The 15,754-nt window shown below is 39.5% G+C and overlaps 1 long non-coding RNA gene and 1 other non-coding gene across 2 annotated transcripts; one reads left to right on the top strand and one right to left on the bottom strand.

Moving 5' to 3' along the window:
• Positions 1-4,050: 4,050 nt before the first annotated feature.
• LOC132619017 (small nucleolar RNA R71) lies at positions 4,051-4,156 on the top strand. Its single transcript, XR_009574464.1, has one exon. It is a non-coding gene; the product is annotated as a small nucleolar RNA R71 (small nucleolar RNA).
• A 2,092-nt stretch (positions 4,157-6,248) lies between these two features.
• On the bottom strand, positions 6,249-12,103 carry LOC132635832 (uncharacterized). Its single transcript, XR_009580771.1, has 2 exons — positions 11,679-12,103; positions 6,249-6,947 (listed from the first exon to the last, which is right to left on the bottom strand). It is a non-coding gene; the product is annotated as an uncharacterized LOC132635832 (long non-coding RNA).
• Between the last annotated feature and the right edge of the window lie 3,651 nt (positions 12,104-15,754).

Genomic DNA, 15,754 nt, shown 5'->3' with positions numbered 1-15,754 from the left:
AAGAACCAGCCGCTGAACCTGTGGGCTGAACTCTAACTCTACCACTCATTGACGGGCAATCTCTCATCATGTTCCCAACTTGGCCGCAAGTATAACAAGCGTCCGAACCCTGGCGACACTGTCCGGAATGCAATCTACCGCACTGGCTGCATCGCAGTACTGGAGGTCTCCTCTGGCTATAATCTTCCCTTATTTGGGAATCTGGGCCCCTCGAACTCTGACCCTGTCCTGAGCGGAAAGAGCGATCAAATATCCTACTTGCAAATCGGGGAGGTGCATTGGTCACCGACTGGCCTGAGTAACCAGAATATGTCTGCCTTGATCCCCCTCTATAACCACTGCCTGCTCCCATAGATCTAGCCCTCTTGCCTTGCCTTCTTTCATTATCGCGGTCACTTCTTGGTGGTTGTTGTCGCCCCTCTAAATTCTGAGCATGGGCCTGTATTCGGGAAATATCCATCCTGTCTTGAAAGGAAGCCGTCAAACAATCTCTGAATAAATGTGGCCCTAGGCCACTTACAAATCTATGTACTCGATCTCCCATATCGGCCACAATAGCCTGGGCATATCTAGCCAAAGAATTAAATTGCATGCTATACTCCCGGGCACTCATATTTCCTTGCCTCAGATTTAGAAATCTATCCGCTCTAGCTCGGCGAACCTCGGGTGGCAAATAGTGAGGAATAAAAGCATCCACGAATTCTTACCAAACCGGAGGAGGCACATTCTCTCCTCTTGATAATACCCAGTTGTTGTACCACAAAACAGCCACATCCCGGAGTCTATGAGATGCCAACTCCACAGATTTAGTTTCGGAGGCATGGACAATCTTCAATGTCCTCAACACCTCATCTACGAAACCTTGCGGGTCTTCATCCGGCTTTGACCCAAAAAACACCGAAGGATTTAGGCTCATAAAATCACGGGCTTTGGTACTTGCTGCCCGATCACTTGAACTCACATTTTGTCGTTGTGCCTGAGCGGCAACCTACTGTGTCAATAGATGTATGGCCTCAGTCATTTGTTTACCCGAAGCAACCGGTGGAGGAATTGGAGCTGGAGCTCCTCCTTGCTCTTCCACATTAGGTGGGGTAGAAGAAGTGTTAGAAAAGGCCTCATTATGTGATTCGCCTTCTTCTATATTCATCGGAGGCTTTCTTTCTACCCGCCTCTTTGCCGTAGTCTTGCCCTTCTGGGCGGCTGTAGCCTGTCCCTTTGGCGGCATTCTGAAATCATAACACACTATTAGGGAGGATAAAATCTTATACAATGCTCTATCGTACGATTTTCTAAGAAAAAGGATGGTCATTTTTCCTAACTGCCTTGTAGCCTCTTATTTATTGATGTGGCGCGCAACACACCATAAACAAGACTGTACTAGACACGGCTCGTAGACACTTCCTAGGACTGAACCGCTCTGATACCACTTTTGTCACGACCCAGCTAGGGGCCGCGACGGGTACCCGGGGCTAGCCACCGAGCATCGCTCGTTCTACTACTCATCTTACTCATTTAATGCTCTTTTATCAACTTTATACTCAAATTGTAGGAAAATCATATTTTATATGGAAACGTAAATACCTTTATATACATATGCCTCTCGGCCATCAAAATAATATGTACATACAATAGCATCTCGTGAGACCATCAAACCTACACTGCGCATCTATGAGCCTCTACTGGAGTGCTACACATAAGGACGGGACAAGACCCCGTCATGCCCAAAAATACATATACATGAATATAAACAAAAGAATCGTCATAAGCACCTCCGAACAAAGGAGTGCTTTCAATCAGCTGACAGCTACTGCTGGTCTGGGTCGAGCTCTCCTCCCTGTCTACCTGTGGGCATGATCACAGCGTCCAAAGAAAACGGAAGTCAGTACGAATATTGTACTGAGTATGAGAGGCATAAACAAGGAAATAAGGCAATGATATACAAGAAGTATCAATATGGAATAGTTGTATCTGACTATCAAGTGTAAAAGAAGTAATGCATACTGGCTTACTCATAGTCATTATCATGTCATGTGTGCATAAATATATAAGTTGCCCGCCCATATAGGTGCAGTGTAATAATGTATAAGTTGCCCGTCCATATCAGATCGGTGTGATAATCATAACATTAGCCTGCGTCCAGGCCTCCCGCGTTCGGGGTGTCATCTCATGCCGCCCACTAGTGGTGTCTGCCCATGCCATTTGGCCATGGTGCATCGTATAGCTGCCCGCGTTAGCGGTAACTGCCCGGCAAGCTAGGCACGGTGTTATATCATCATCATACATGCTCATCATAATATGCTTATCGTAACATACTTATCATAATGCATGCATAAGGCTTAGGGACAACTTTACTCGATCAGGGTGACGTAAGGTCGTGATCCCCCGATTTCATTATGGAGTAATCATTGAAATTCTGCCTCACCTTGAAGGGATTAGCATATATGGTGAGTGTAAGCAATAAATAACATCTTTAACATTATAGAATCATCATGTCATATCTTCTATCTTATATAGCTATTTATAGACATAGGCTCTTAGCTTTCTGGAATATAGGAACTCTTGAGGAGGAAGGAAAATCATGCTAGAAGATTCATGTCATTAGAAGGAAAGGACTAGCCTCACATACCTTTGACGTTTAACAAAGCTATCACTTGCTTGCTCTCCTTCGATATCACGTTTCTACCTTCAAAAGAGAATACGCACTATTGTTAGTTAATTCGACTATAAGAACGCGTTACTAATTCTAGGGAAAACTTGGGCTGTACTTCCTTTGTTTATACTACTTTTCCCATATGCTATATCAACTCCCACACGCTCACAACAACATTCACAATATCGCAACCAATAATCATCATTTATATACATTGACTACAATCCACTATTTCTCTTCAATTTCTCCATATTTATGGTTATAGCTTACTATCGTGTTTCCTCGTATATAATACTTATTTCATGGTCTAAATGTCATTTATAACTCATTCATAATCACAACACACCAACATTCATGGTTCAACCCAACTACCATCCAACCATGACACTATTCACTCATTAATGACCCATTTCCTATGTCTTTCTACAATTCAAGTATCTTAACCTTCCAATACCTTAAACAACATGGTTTAGTCATGAAACTTACCTTATATGATGGTTGAACAAGCCTTGAATAGAATTACTCCTTTAGCACCAAAACCCTACTTCACTTCTTTTGGGTAATCTTGAGAAAGATGAACTTTAGTGTGATTCTTACACTTGATTTCGTGGGTTTCATGTAGTTGATCACTAATTTCCTTTGAATTCTTGTAGTTGAAGAGTACAGAGTATTCTAGAGGTTTCTAGAGAGAAATATGGTGGAGTTGAAATGAATTAAATGAGGTTAGGTCTCCTTTTAATGACTTAAAATCTAATCCGGTATAAACAGTGACTGAAATGCACAGTGGTCGTAAACCCAGTTTATGGTCTGTATTCCAGTTTACGAGCCGTATATCGTGGTCGTATTTAAGCATATCAAAACCGTAAAGGTATGCTGAGGATCATGGTGATTTGCGATCGCAGTTTACGGGCCGTATTTCAATTTACGGTCCGTATTCCAAGTCGTATTTAACCATTTGAACATTTGACATAAATTTGATGTTTTGTGAGTTGGAATACGACATGGTGGTTTATGGGCCATATACTACTTTACGGTCCGTATTTCATTTTACGACCAACTAGGCCAAAGTGCAAATCTGTAACTTTCAAGTCTTCAAAACCTATAATTAGTCATTGTGGAGCATAACCTATCGCTTGTTCCCATTGCCTTTGAAATCTTACTTAGGGTCATCAAATGTCATTCCCTTCTGATTAAAACACCATATACCCATATCCTTCGCTATTCTATTCGTTGTACGTTCACGGGGAAATTTTCGAGGTGTAACAGTCAGCTTGTCAAGTATGTTGGTCACACGTCGATAAGATTTGTTCATGAAACAACTATCAGCGGTATTATTAGCAACTAACTGCGTCATTGGATCTAGCCCTCGGTAGAACTTTTCCATTAATATGTGCTTCGGAAAACCATGATTCGGACTCTTCTGCAAATATTTCTTGAATCTCTCCCAAGCTTCATATAGTTGTTCCCCCGGTCGCTGCATAAATTCATAGATCTTGTCACGAATTTCAGCCTTCTTGCTAGGAGGGTACCATTTCTTGAGAAAAATAATCACCATCTCTGCCCATGTAGTAATTGAATTCCGGGGCAGCTTCTCAAACCATGCTCTTACATCTCCAGCTAAGGAATATTTGAATGACCTCAGCCAAATAACATCATGTGAAACGTTGTTCTGGATGTGATTAGCACATACATCTACAAAATTCTGCAAATGACGTTGAGGGTCATTCTCGGTAGAGTTCTGAAAGTATCCCTCAAGCTTCAATAAGTGGTATAGAGAGGAGTCAATTTTCACGCTAGCAGCTCCAACTCAAGGATGAACAATAGCAGATTTATAGTCCTCCTCTGGAACAAGATCAGCAAAAACATTCTCTTCATCTGATTCATTTGCCTGATTATTCAATGGATTCCCCTGGTTACCAGCACGTTGATTTTGCTGATTTTGATTCATGTTCACATGGTTTACAAAGAATAGTAAACAAGGCATGATGGAATAAGCAAAATACTTCAATCAAAGCAAACACTATTTAGTAATATCAAAACCGTATTCCTTGGCAATGGGGCCAAAATTTTATATGCTCAAATTACACTTATTAATGGTATAACGCGGACGTTGTCAAATATAGTAACCCAACTAGGTTGGGGTCGAATCCCACAGGGAATATGGTGTGAAAAGGTTACTAAACTCGTAGAAACCTAACCTCTTCCATCCATTCTCCCAACATTGATTCTCATTAAGGATCCTTGTCTAAAGTCACAAATAGGAATCTCAAATCTCTTAAATTCCAATATAATGAACCCTTGTCCTTATTGATATAAATGCCTTGGGATATCTTCCTATGCCCATCATCCTAACATGATTCCTAACCTAATCCTTCACCTACCCCATTAAAATACCTTTGGGTCTCTATTTTAGACCTTGGAAATGGGTTTCTTGAAATAAGCCTAAAATGGCAAACTAACCAAACTAGTAACTTGAGAAGGGTCATGAATGTCCTAAATGAAGGTGGATCTATCAACTAGCATTGTGATAGTGAGATTTTAGGTAGGATAAAATTCCATATCTACCTTAGCAATTTCCATGCCCCTGGGAAGGACCCTAATGGTGAATTCTACTCTTGAGTCTCATGGTTGTCTCCAAGCTTTTCATATGGATTACGCGGTAGTGATTAATTGAGGCGTCATTGGATGTTCATGGCACCCGCTCAGCCATGAGGTAGGTTATGGCTTCCTTTCGGTAGACTCCGGTTAGTTTTCCGTATTGTTGTGTAGAAGAAACGGAGAATGCATGTATAGGAATTGGAGATATGGGATGGAATCTAGGATGGTATTGTTGTGTGTGACTTGTTTGTTCGGGCTTGTGGCTTGTAGACTCCTTAGATATGGATGTAGTCTTGTTGATTATCGGTGGATTTATGTGTATTGGGAGTAACGGACCGAATCTAATTATGCCTATCGATGAGATTATTGTAGTGAATCTAAGCGCTAGCTGGAATTATAAAATGAATCACGGTAGTGAATGACGTCCTAATTAAATGGTAACGAGTAACTTGAATGTAGGGTGAGATTCTTATCATAAGCAAATAGGCTTATTAGGGGAATGGTAATACCGTAGATTAAATGATTGACCTGATGTGTTTTGGGACTAGCCACCGCGTTATATGCGTTGATTGTTTAATGGCGTTGGCTTGACGCTATGTGTAGTTGGTAGATAGCAAATGTTATTTGTTGTCCTGATTCAAATAGGATTCACATACCCATTGTTGGTATTTGTACTATGATACATTATTGGCGTACCCACTATTGGTACATGAGTTATTGATATATATATATTGTTGTACCCACTGTTGAGATACTTGTGATATCGAGCTTGCTTGTTGATGATTGACATATGCATTGCACGCATTCTCTCATATGATTGGCCGATATCCGGTGATGATCCGATATTGTTTATTGAGCGAAACTGATATTTGATAAACTCTTTTACTTGAGTAATTGTGATAAAGGCCGAGGTCCGAAGATCCATTCCAGAATCGTTGTTTATATGAAACTGATACTTGATAAACTCTTTTACTTTAGTGATTGTGAGGAGGACGATGTCCAAGGTTCAATTCCGGAATTATTTATTTATGAAGTTGATATTTGACAACTCTTTTGAGTGATTGTGAGGAGGCCGATGTCCATGGTTATATTCAGGCATCGTTGTTGCATGACCGATTTTGATGTTATCCCAGAATTGATTGTAGTGCATATGCTCCGCGGGTCCCCCAGAGTGGTGCCAGTGAGACTCCCCCTGTGAGCAATTAGCTAGGGTCCCGTCTGTGTGTTTGGCAAAGATCCGGGTTGGGTGGCACTCAGACTTCGCGAGTCACACTGGGTTGTGCTGCCGAGACGTCGATATTTCTGTCCAGAGTACATGTGTATATATATATCCAGATAACCTGTCTCATGAGGAGTCACATCTAATCAAAACATAATATGGTACGCAAGCCGACAAGGCTGCCACTACATATCAATATCATACGCAAGCCGACAAGGCTGCCACAACATATCAATATCCATAGCACATCGTATAGACACAGCTGAACAAACTTATACACAACCCACACATATGTCTACAGACCTCTAAGAGTATCGATAGTGAAATATGACGGGACAGGGCCCCGCCGTACCCCTGGATAAACATATTTATATACATCAAAAGATCTGTACCAAAGTCTAGGCTCCAGAACAAGGGAGCTTTCCAAGACAGCTGAGTAGAAATCCTAAGCTGGAGGATCATCAAATCGAGTATCTATACCTGCGGGCATGAAATGCAGCCCCCCGAAGAAAGGGGGTCAGTACGAGATATAGCATGAAATACAGTAAAGAGGATCCTGACTGAAATAGAGATCACAGGAGAAAAGTATGATATTCAAAATACCAATACACTTGCCTTATGAAATGTAAATCGTGCATATCAATATCATATATCATACCCGGCCCATTATGGGACTCGGTGAATAAAGTTATATCATCATCATCTATATATGTACCGTACCCGGCCCTCTAGTGAGGGACTCGGTGAATAAAGTCAACACATGCCATCCTTGGTGCCATAATCACATCATCATATCGTCATATCATTATATCATCACATCATCATATCATCATATATATATATATATATATATATATACCGTACCCGGCCCTCTAGTGAGGGACTCGGTGAACAATGCAGTGGAACTGTGCACGAAAACATACCCGGCCCGGGACTCAGTGAAAGACATATTGAGGCATGCACGAGCAGAGTAGTGAGCAACCATATGCAAACTAAATCATATCTGAGACTCAATAGAATAATCAAAATGAACCATCATTTGAAAATCAAGACAATAGTCATATCAAGTACCCTTCAAATGTCACTATGGATTATATCAAAATACGATGGCTGGAATCATAGACATGTATCAAGACATAATGAAATAGGTTCTTGAAATCAAGAACATTAGCCATCCTAGCATCTCTAAGAATAGGAGCTTTTTTGGAGTTAAACATTTGTCTTCTGTTTGTTTCATATGGTTCATGCCAAAAAGAAAGAAAGGTTAGCTTTACATACCTTTAACGCTTATTTAAATGTCCAACATCTACTTCTCGAGCTTGTAGGTCTAAAATTAAGATAACATAAGCCACAAATTAGATCATCCACATCACTTACTAACCAATCCAAGTACGAATGAAACTTAACGAAATTCGGGCAGCATTTCCCCTGAAAACTTAACAATCCTCGAGATTCCAATTTAGCCAAACATCAATCAAAATACCAACAGCAACAACACCAACAATTTCATATCAAACTAGAATTAAATCCATTGTTAAATCACTTCCAAAACAGCCCAATATACATTCGTATACCAATGCTTGTATACACTTCTTTATTTTCGTATATCTATAGTATCACAACAAACACAACAACAACAACAACTACAGCCAATCCCACGATATTCCATCCCACAAAACAATTTATAACAACCACCAAACAGCCCCAAAATATTGCCACAAAACAGCTACGAAAATCATATAAAAACAGCCCGGTATACGCTTTGTATATAATATCTTCATACACTTTATTCTCCCAAATTCAAGAACAACAACTTGTCAACAACAACAACAATTATTATACATCATAACTCAGCCGATTCCATCCATTTAATCCAACAAAAACAGCCCCCGATCCATAAATCTGAACAAAACAACAAACGAATTTATAACGCTATTTTCTCCGTTCTAATCCGTTAAAACTCTAAATAAACTTGTTAACAATGAAAAAGGGACCTTACTCTTACCTTATGTATGCAACAACCACGTCAACACTCTTCTTCTTGGCTGATTTTTAGCTCAAATTGAAGGCAACGCAACGTACAACACTTTTCTCTTCATGAGCTTCGGGGCTCAGATTTTGATCAAAACTTTATTTTTCTCTCTAAGTCTTTCCTCCCTCTCTCTCTCTAGAATTTTCTGGGACTTTTTGGTCTGAAAATGTGGAGGAGAAGGCTGAAACTTCCCTTAAATAACAAGGGAAAAGGGCCTGACCCGGATTGGAATCGGGTTGGGCCCATTTCACTGCCCAGCTTGACCTTTCTGCCTTAAAACGTCCATAACTCTTTATCCCGATGTCACATATAGGCCCACGACCTATGGTTGGAAAGGTATTTCAATTATCTACAACTTTAATTGTAGGAGTTGTCCAAATTCCAAAATAATGATGGGGTTATGGCCTCCCGAAGTCAGATCACCCGAAAACATAACTTAAAAACATCTTTTTGGAGGGCTTACACTTGGATTGGGCTCAAGGGTCCTTCTTGAGTTGTGTTTAACTTCACATATATTGTCCATATAACTTATCATATGTCCTTTATAAAAATCAAATCATGCGGGCCCCACCTCAGCTTACGGTTACGAGGGCTATATATCTTTTAACGTATTATTCCAATCATATTGTACGAATTCCGAATATTATACTCATGCTACTACACTAGAATTTCATTCTTTATATTTGTTATATTTTCTCCTCCTCGAGCTCACATTAAGCCGTCTGTAGCCTTAGTAACACGAAATTTTCTGGGGGGTAACACAGTCCCAAACTAAGGTGTAAATGGCCAAAATGAAGCAACACATGGCCCCAAATTGCAGCAGAAACTCAGCAGCATTGAACCACCAAAATGCCGCAGTTAATAAATCCCAAAGGCGGTGCAAATGGTCAAGAATATAGCAACTCATGGCAGCCAACATGATAACAAAATTGCAACAAACATAACAACAATATATTTTCCTCTAATTGCCTCAGAATGCAGCTCATTTCAATAATCAACACTGAGCAGTAGCTTGCTCAAAATGTAGCAAGAGCAGTGCCCTAAATGCAGTAGCTAATGACTCTAAATGTGGCAACTTTTAGCTCAAGCAAAACTCAGCAATAAGCACATCAAACAAGCAGCATGCCTTCCTCAGCTATGCGATATCATTTGAGGTTTGAAACTCCCCATGTCATGCAAAGAAGAGGAAGGGTGAAGAATGAGTACCAAAATAAGTGTCTTTAACAGTTAGTAACAAAATGAAGTATTAAGTATTTCACTTTGAAAACTTTCAATATCTTCACCTTTTGAAAGTGAATCTGGGAACTTAGAGTGAAGAAAGCAACTATTAAGATATAACTTCATGTTAAACATGGGTTATGTCATGACCAAACAACCAAGAAATTTCAAGCAGGCTTCACCTCTCCATTAAAACTTGAGAAAAATCACTTGACCACATAGTACTTTAAATTAGTGGACCTTCAACCATAAAGTCACCTTATCCTTTTCTAAATTTAATATACTAGTCTCCTAATGTAATGGCCGATGAATGATGATACCAAATCAATCAACCTCTTGATGTAATTTCTAGAAAGTGAGGGTTCAACTAGACACAACATAACTTAAAAGGGAACTCTGAGATAGATCATAAACACCACACTAAGGGCTCAAACAATAGACTAACAAAGAGCAAGCTTGAGTCATGAGAGATTACAAGTTTTGAAATACTGAAAATAGATTAATGACTCCTTTCAGGACAAAGGGTACACTGGTATACATACTCGAAAATCTCACACCATGAGTTTGAAGTAGTTTTCGAACATTCTTTGCAAAAATAAAAAAAGCCAGACTAATATTTGATTTAATGAACCTACAATGATAAAGACGACGCCAAGTGATGCTCAAAACAGAGGCATGGTAAATCACATAAGAAAAGCTCATACTTCTTATTTCATGAAAAGGGCAATTATTCCTTTATCTTGCAACAACATACACATAGTGTATTCATGAAATAAGATAAAGTGAGAAATAGAATAGAGAGTTCATTTAGTCTTTTGAAAACTAGTTTTAATACAAAGTCAGAGATGATTTCCTAGGATGGAGGTCTTTAAATTACAAGGAAATGCTCATTTTGATAGGGATAGAATACATAAGCAACAGATAATTTGTCAATTGTGAGGATGTTTAGTCCCCTTAAACCAAATTGAAAACATGCGAACACTTAAAACATTTTTTTTAAAAAAAGATCTTTGCACTTATTTACAACTTGTTTTAGGAAAGAAGGAATGTCAATATTAAGAAAACAAAAATGAAACTAGGCACTGAAACCATCAGGGTAGAAAATGCTTATATTATACAGAATCAAAGCTGACTACTTATCATACCAACATTTCAATTTAAAAATATTCCAAAAGAAATTACGAACCAGCTCGTTAGATATGGAAAAGCGACTGCACAGTGAACAAAATTATTCAGGTTTGAACTACTAAACATTAATCACAAGGAGGAATACACTATTGCCTAAACAATAGAAACAAACAACCTCTTATCTAGTTCAATATGGAAAGGACAGAACTATTTCAAATACCATTTAAAAGTTTGAGACAATAAGTATTTTGGAACACAAAAAGAAACAGAACAAGTCAATGAAATTATCCCTTTCTCAATTAACGAACTAAACTATCTTATGAAATTATATTCTTGAGAAAAAGGACCCGAGTTGATTCTTATTCCAGCATAAACATTTAACATATTTCTTAGCTTCAAAACAAATCATAGGAAAATAGGACCAGATAAGGTCCTTGTCAACTAATCTTAATCAATCTGCATCACGTTAAACTCATTTTAAATATCCAGACAAAGAACAAATAAAGGACAACACATAATTTTTCCAAAGGGGATTAGTAACCAAGAATCCTTCATGAACAACTCAAATCGAACTAGGCCATTGCAAACAGATAAAGAATGCCAAAAGTACTGTGAATAGTTTAAACTTTTTTCTCCACACAGAGCCAAAGCATGACCCGCAAAATCAAACTAATTTATGCCAAATTCGAATGATAAAACAAAACTAAACATGGAGGGGAATTACGTTATGAAATTAGTAACTTAATAAAACAAAATTTAAACTATACTAACCTGATTACAGAATCTAAATACACAGAGCTAGAAATGAAACTAAGAGGAGGAAGGACAATTACCTTTTTATCGAGCAGCGACAGGGGCGACGAGGGTTGACGATGAACTACCTTTCACCCGAATTGATTTTCGACGAACGGAAATGATTCCAAAAATTATATTCAAGTGAGAACGTCCTTGAAACTCAACGGCTTAGCCGGGTTTCTAAGTGTTCTTGCCCTTAAGAGATGTAAAAAACCCCTTTGAGGTGCAAAGACCAGAAATTTGGCCTCAGAACTTCCTCTGAAAAATCTCTCTCTAAATGAAGAGCAAGGGCTTCTATTTATAGAACCCGAATGAAACATGCCCATTTAAAATTGAAATTCAAAATCCCCAAAGCTTACCCGAGAAGCCAGCTAAAATCCGTTGCTATTTTAAAAGAAAAAGGACATGCTACCGTTGATAAAACGAGCTCGAGGTGTACCTTTTCAGTAGGGTTCTGCCCATTTCTTTTGTTGATGTTGAAAGAGAAAAAGGAAAATGGAGGGGGGGGGGGGGTGTTAAAGGAAGTGGGCCTGGTCAGTCCCTTTTGGGCTGGACCCGACCAAATTTAAGAATAGGGCCAAAATTTGTGTGTATCTCCCTTATATACGTAATGTATATACATGCGTATACATGTGGTATATATACGATATTTTAAGAGACCTTTAAAATAAAGTATTTTCATTTGTGACAAATTATTTTAATTAAAACTAAGCTATATTCCCTAAAATATAATCAAACTCTATTTTAACACTTAATTTACCCAAAAATAAATTGTTTATTACTTGATTAATTTAAATCCCTTGATTTTGACGCAGTAGAACACTAAATGATGGCTGATTGCAAATGCTTAAAACTAACAACTCGTAATTAACTATTTTTGAGAATAAATAAATAGATACTCTTGTATTTTCTTGAAAATATGTAAAGAATGTGAAATGACATGCGGTTGTTCTTTTGCTGGTGTTTTTGCCAAATAATGGCAAAATGACACCGGGTTAATTCTTTAAGTTGATTTGACTCGTAAAATGCATATTCTACTCCTTTGTAATCCAGGAACTCCAAGTAATTGAGAAAGATTATCGGAGGTCAAAAATTAGGTGTAAACACTCTCTTACTGGCTTTCTCTCGAAAGCGGGACGTGGAGTATTATATACTTGTGGTGGTTGTTGATTTTGGTAGTTCGGGGTGGATGGATTTGTGGTGGGTTGTTATGTGGTGGTCGGTAAGAATGGGCTGCTGTTTGGTGATTCTGTTGTAGTGGTGGTTGATAAGTTTGTTGCAGTGGTAGTTGTTAAGTGGGAGCAGGTACTTGGACACTCGGTGGAGCTGCGTAAGCTGGCACAGTAGTGGTGAAGCTTAGTTGTGCGTAGAATACAGGCGCAGGGCTATAAGGAGAAGTCGGGTAATTGACAAGAGGTAGAGTCTGATGAGAAGATTGTGGTTATGCCTGCCTTTTGGGGTATGGGCTTGGAGAGTGGGATATGCTTACCACGTCCTTTTTGTTTTTGTGGAAGACCCTGCAGTAGCTTGGCCAGATGCCTTGTTGAAGATCCTGATGATTTTCCAGATTTGAGACCATCTTCTATGGCCTATCCCATCTTGATCAATTCGGCAAATGGACTTCCCGCCATGGACAACATGCTATCGTAGAAATCCGATTCTTGTGATCGGATGAACACAGAAAGTAGTTCTCCCTCACACATCGGTGGTTGTACCCGTGCTGCTTCAACCCTCCACCGGCTGGTAAACTCTCTATAGTTTTTAGTCGACTTTTGTTTGACCTTCTCAAGGTAGTATCATTCAGGCACTGAATTGAAACCTTTCTATGAAGGTTTCTGCCATATCTTCCCAAGTGAGCCATTGGCGCATGTCTCGGGTTGCGAACCATTCGGTAACTTCGCTGGTTAGGCTTTGGCTAAATAGTCGCATGATCAGAGGTTCGTTCATTTATACACCAACTAACTGATCACAATAAGAACGGAGGTGTGCTTTGGTATTCTTGTCCCATTGAACATCTCAAATTTTGGGATTTTGAATCCTTCTGGAAGATCCAAGTCCGGGTGCATGCACAGATCATCGTATCTCAATCCTGTGGACCTTCTTGTGACTCTGTTGGACCTCTCCAGTAGTTCTTCCATTTTCCTTTCCATGTCCTTCTCACGCTTGACGTGTTCGGCTCTCTAGGCCTTCTTCATTTCCTCATAGTGGTTCAGTTCTTTGTGTCCTGGAGAAAATTCATTCGGAGCGTTAGAAGTATGGAAGGACACTATTGGGCAAGTAGGGTGGTTCGGTGGGACTGACGTGGTTTGCTCGGTTGGCAGAGCCGAAACATGTGGTCAACTTTCCGGATTGATGAACACTAGTTGAGGAGCTTTATACGAGGGAGCTGAATGAGTGGTTACCGATATTGGGTATATTTGACTGGAGGTGAGGTGCGGTAAGAAGTGCTGATATGATATGGTTCAGCTGGATTTGGTGGAGGCAGGATAGTCCCTAGTGGCTAGATGGGGAAGTGTTCAGGTATTGGCGATCTGAGCGAGGGGAAGGGAGGAGGAGGCCTCCTTCCTTCAGCAGCGGCATCGTTGTTGGCGTCGGCTGTTTCGTCCTTAGAAATATTTTCTTGTAGGGCCGTGATGGCACTTAGTGATGTTGCAATTATGACCTGCTAAGGCAATGTCTCCTGCGGGTCCTGGGTGTCTCCTTCGCGAAGGACGAGCTCGTTCCTTCCTTCATCCGGTGTACCAGTCATTTTCTCTTTCCCTCTGTTGTCCTTTGAGTATGATGCTAACACGGCTCTTGATCTCGTGAAGTATGCCAGCTTGCGTTACTAAACTAAATCGACCTCGTTCTATAAAAAATAAAAATAACTCAAAGACAGGTAAAGTTAATTCCGAAAGATAATGTAAAAAACAAGATATCATATGTGCTGTATTGAAGACACACGTAGCACACAAAATCATGCATTAAAGCCTAAATAAATAATTGATCCTTCCATTCCCAGGTGAAGTTGAGAACCAGTAGGAATGTTATTAACTCAGTTTTTAATGATGTTGGTACTAAACTAATGGATCCGAAACTAGTTGAAGCTGATTTTATTTCATTCTTCTCTAAGTTAATGGGATCAGCTGCTGAAATCTTACCTTGCCCAAGTATAGAAGTCATCAGAAGGGGTCCATGATTATCCCATGCACAGAAATGCAAGCTGATCAGACCAGTTACAGACCAAGATATAATGGAAGCTATAAAATTTATGCCATCTAATAAGTCACCTCGTGTTGATGGATACCCAATTGAATTTTTCACCAAAAACTGGGACCTGATAGAGCGTGATGTTCTCAGTGCTATAAAAGAAATTTTTATCCATGGTAAACTGCTTCAAGCATTTTGTTGCACAGCTATAACTCTTATACCAAAGGTTCCAACACCTAACCATGTTAAAGACTATGGACCAATTGTCTGTTGTACAACTGTGTACAAGGGTATCACTAAAGTGTTGACAAATAGGATAAAAGAGGTGATTGGTTACATTGTTAGTCCTACACAATCTGCATTCATTGAGGGCAGGAGCATAATACACAATATTTTGGTTACTCATGAGATGTTGAAATGGTATTCTAGGATAAGTTTGTCTGCAAGATGTGTAATGAAGGTGGATTTAAAGCAGGTTGATGACTCCATTGAATGGAGCTTATTGAAAAACATGCTAACATCTCTAGGATTCCCTTACAAATTCACACAATGGATAATGGAGTGCATTACTTTTGTATCCTACTCTCTAGTTTTAAATGGAGGATTAACCACACTATTTCAAGGGAGGAGAAGAATAGGGAAAGGAGATCCAATGCCTCCTTACCTCTTTGTAACAACTATGGAGTATCTCTAAAGGGAACTGGTTCTGCTACAGCAACAAAGAGAATTTAAGTATCATCCCAGATGGAAGAAGTTGGGGTTTGTACACATCTGCTTTGCAGATGACCTGCTAATGTTTTTCAAAGCAGATGTGAAGTCAATCCAACTACTCCAAGGAGTTTTTCAGATATTCTCAAATGCATCAGGGCTGGAAGCAAGCAAAGAGAAGAGTTCAATCTACATGTTAGGGGGGGGGGGGGGGATG

The sequence above is a fragment of the Lycium barbarum genome, chromosome 1 (genome assembly GCF_019175385.1).
Source record: "Lycium barbarum isolate Lr01 chromosome 1, ASM1917538v2, whole genome shotgun sequence".
NCBI lineage: Eukaryota > Viridiplantae > Streptophyta > Magnoliopsida > Solanales > Solanaceae > Lycium > Lycium barbarum.
The sequence above is the reverse complement of the archived record's forward strand: the minus strand, read 5'-3'. Positions and strand labels throughout refer to the sequence as shown.